The sequence below is a fragment of the Girardinichthys multiradiatus genome, chromosome 18, assembly GCF_021462225.1.
Source record: "Girardinichthys multiradiatus isolate DD_20200921_A chromosome 18, DD_fGirMul_XY1, whole genome shotgun sequence".
In the NCBI taxonomy this organism is placed as follows: Eukaryota; Metazoa; Chordata; class Actinopteri; order Cyprinodontiformes; family Goodeidae; genus Girardinichthys; species Girardinichthys multiradiatus.
Genome location: NC_061810.1, coordinates 38,521,949 through 38,526,499, shown reverse-complemented (window position 1 = coordinate 38,526,499; position 4,551 = coordinate 38,521,949).

Below are 4,551 nucleotides of genomic sequence, written 5' to 3'. Positions count from 1 at the left end.
AGGTGCTGCTCCCAAGCTCAACTATCATATCCAGTATTTGAAGGGAGAGACTTTATTTATATTTTATAGACATTGTGTTTTTTTAATAAACATGGAATGACAATAAAAGATTTGTTACTTTTTAAATGCATTGTAATCACAACTTAAACAATCATATCATGTAGTTAATGTATTTAGGGAAAGGATTATGTCTGAAAAGAAAATCAATGAAAAGAGGACTTCTATAATTGCATACCTATAGTATAACGCAGGTTCAACATACTTAAGAAATACACTATAACCAAGCCTATCTCTTAAGAAGATGCAGCAGTACTACAGATCCATTCAATAATTTAGAAAATTGTTGAAAAGTTAATTTATTTTAGTAACTTAGCTCCCTAACTGAAACACATTATACAGATTAACTGCACAAAACCTAATGTTTCCAAGCCTTTTTTCCTGTTAGTTATGAGGATTTTCAGTTTACAGCTAATGAAAACATGACATTTAAGATTAAATGATTACATCAGACCAATGAAAAAAAAAATGTTTTTAGTACAGAAATGTGGGCTTTTTGAAAGATGTGTTTAATAAATGCCTAAAAGTTGTTATTTTCAAAAAGTACTCTTAATCTGACAAACAAGCCTTACTGGAAAACTTATTCTAGTATATTAAATATGACGGTATAAAGTGCTATGAATCAGAAAAAGGCGGACCCAAGATTCAGCCAGACACAGTACTGAAAGTTTAAAAGGTTTATTCAGCCACAGGAAAACGTCACACAGGTAACACTCCTCACAGCTTCCAGGAATCACTGAGGCAGAAAGAGGGAATAGTGACTTGTAGTCTCTCCAGATTTTGCAGGGATCAGAAAAGTCACTAACCTGCTTTTGTCTTGAGTGAAACTTGAAACCCAGAGGGGAAACCTCAGTGGGCGGCAGGCGGTGATCTCCACAGCACAGGTAAGAAGTGACTCCAGGCTGAATAATCCGAGGGCTAGGCTGGCTCAATAATCCAAGGACAGAAACAAGGTCAACGATCAGAATAAGAGGCGTCAGGCAAGGGGCAGGCAGAGGCATAAACCAGATGCAGGAAACAAGGTCGACAACCAAAATCCAAATAGTCCGACAGGGAGCAGGCAGAGGCATACTTCTAAAAGGCAAGGCAAGGTCAAGAACAATGATCAGACAGGAAGGAACGCTAGATATCTACTCACACAATGGCTTTCAAAAATCTGGCACCGTCTGCTTGTCAGAGTCAGTATATATCAGGGAAGACACAGGTGCTTGGCATTCCACAGATTGCACTACACCGCAGCAGCCACTAGGCGCATCTAATCTGCTGATTGCAGCCAGGGAGACAGGGTAGAGCAGACGTGCCAGAATCATAACAGTACCCCCCCTCTAAGGTTTGGCTCCTGACGGACCACGAGGCTGATCAGGATGGAGACGATGAAACTCACAAATTAGGTCCTTATCAATGATGAACCTTGCAGGAATCCAAGTCCGTTCCTCAGGCCCATAGCCCTCCCAGTCAACCAGGTATTGCATTCCACGTCCTCTTCGCCTGGACCTGAGAATGTGCCGGACCGAGAACACTGGACCATCAATGACCCGGGTGGGTGGAGGGCGCCCGGAGGTGGTCCCAAATCGGGGCTCCACGAAGGGCTTGACCTGAGAAATGTGGAACGTGGGGTGAATCCTCATGGAGTTGGGTAATCTCAGTCGTACAGCGACAGGGTTGATGATTTTAGAGATTGGGAAAGGTCCAACAAATCGGGGTGCCAATTTCCGGGATTCTACCCTTTATGGGAGGTCCTTGGCGGAGAGCCAAACTTTCTGCCCCACCTGGTACTTAGGTGCAGGGATCTGTCTCCGGTTGGCCGTTCTTGACTGAACCAGTGACATTCTGATCATCGACCTCCTGGCCTTTCTCCATATTCTTTGGCACCTTAGGGCAGCCGCTTGGGCGGACGGAACATTAGCTTCTCTCTCCTGAACTGAAAACATGGGTGGCTGGAAACCAAACACAACATGAAAAGGAGACAAACCAGTGGCACTTGATTGCATAGAGTTCATGGTGTATTCAACCCAGGGCAAATTTTGTGACCACTTGGTCGGGTCAGACTCGCATAATATACGAAGTTTGGTTTCAGCTTCTTGGTTGCCTCTCTCGGTTTGGCCATCAGACTGAGGATGAAACCCTGAGGAAAGACTAACAGAAATTCCCAACAACGAACAAAACTCCTTCCAGAAACGTGACACAAATTGGGGTCCTCTATTGGAAACAATGTCATTAGGGATTCCATGGAGCCTGAAAACTTCTCGGGTCAATATCTCACCCATCTCCTTTGCAGATGGAAGCTTCTCTAAGGGCACCAGATGAACCATCATAGAAAATCTGTCAATTATGGTTAGTAGTACAGTGACCATTAGAAACCGGTAGACCTGTCACAAAATCCATCGCAATGTGTGACCATGGGCGAGGGAGAATGGGCAATGGGTGCAACAACCCCGCAGGGGGGCGACGAGAAGGCTTGGCTCGACAACATTGAGTGCATTCAGAAACAAAGTCTTTCACATCCTTGACCAGCGATGGCCACCAAAACTGAGACTGAACTGTCTGAATCGTTCTGCTGATTCCAGGATGACAAACGAGGCGAGAGCAATGACAAGACTCCAATACCTTTGGCACAAAAGAGCGGTCTGGTGGACATGATGGTGGGATAGACAGATCCCTAATGGCCTCCTGGACCTCTCTTTCAACCTCAACTCGGGATACAGACAACCTGACGGTTTCAGGAAGGATAAACTCTTCTTCACCCGCAGACTGAGATTCTGCGGGCTCTTGAATCCGGGATAGGGCGTCAGGTTTGCCATTTTTACTCCCTGGCCTGTAAGATAGGGAGAAATTAAAACGACCAAAAAACAGAGCCCACCTTGATCTACTCACACAATGGCTTTCAAAAATCTGGCACCGTCTGCTTGTCAGAGTCAGTATATATCAGGGAAGACATAGGTGCTTGGCATTCCACAGATTGCACTACACCGCCGCAGCCACCAGGTGCATCTAATCTGCTGATTGCAGCCAGGGAGACAGGGTAGAGCAGACGTGCCAGAATCATAACAATAAAGCTGTTAAACTGGGATGTGTGTGCTTTCAGTCAAACAGTGCAGCTGGGATTACAGGACCAACGTCAGTCAAGAAGCAAGTGAAAACCCTGGCAAAATAGAAAAACGGAAAAAAGAGAAAGAACAGAAGAACAGTAGCTGTTAAAATATTTATTTTAGTATTGTGTTTTAATGAAAGTATTGTGTTTTAATGCAAACAAAATACAATCTGACACAATCCAAGAGCAATTTACTTCCTAAAGAAGAAAAGTGTGTGAAGACGAGCCCGCGGAATGCAGAAGCTTGCAAACTGCGGATCAAAATCTTCAGACTTGGGGGAACGACAGGAGTATTCTCATTCTGTACTGTTGGACTAGAACCATTTTTTAAGTTCAGCTTCAAAATGCTAAACAAAGAAACTGGAGCAAAACATGAAAAAATAGTAGTACTTTTATTGAAAACGACATTCAAAATCAAATAGTCAGTTAACTAGCTTATCAAAAGTTAAACACCATAGCCCAAAACCTCACAGAACACAACTAAAAGTGTCAAAAATTGACTCAAGAGTGAGTATCCCTACTTCTCTTAATAATTAGCTCTACACTTTGTTTTAGCATGCTCAATTCAAGTGTCTCAAGCAGGCTGGTGGGGTTGTTGATCCATGCGTTGATAGCAGCTTAATGGAGGAGAACTACACACATTTCACACTTTGTGAACTACAATGGTTTTCTGTTGAAAGACCTAGTCATCATTTCACAAGTGAGGGTTTGGTGTCAGCAGTCTAGCTGAGAACAATGAGAACCAAAGGCTATTAATACTGAGGATGGTAGGAAAAAGGACCAATGGATTTCTTTCCCCCCTATCTTACTTTACCTAAATGTGTGATTTCATTTCTTTTAATAGATTTTCAGATTTATCAGGATTAACAGCAAAAGCCAATTATTATTAGTATTTCATTACTTTTTCATTGATTTTTAGTTTTATCAGAAGGATTACCAGCAAAAACCAAATATTAGTAATTTGGACTTTAGCTGCTCTTACACCAATGACCCTGCTTTCTTAATTAGACTACAATGGATTGTTATTACTTAGTTCAACTTCAGTACCAGTAAAAGCTTAGCACAAGATGCTTTCCCCTACATAGAGGACTTAATGATAGAATTACCTCTTTAGAAAGATTGGTTTAGAACCAGCTCTTACCAGTAAAACTCAAAGAATTATTAATGTTCTCTGTATCATTGTAATGTTGGCCAGAGATTTTTAGATTTATCAGAAGGATTCATAGATTTTTAGATTTCTTAGAAGGATTGTAGTATCATTTGATTTGTTTTTCGGTCTGTATCTGTGTTTATTTTCTTTGTGATTGTATTGTAATTGTATGTACAGCGCTTTGAGTGTCTCGTTACTGAAAAGCGCTATATAAATAAACTTACCTTACCAATGAACATGGGGAACTAATCAG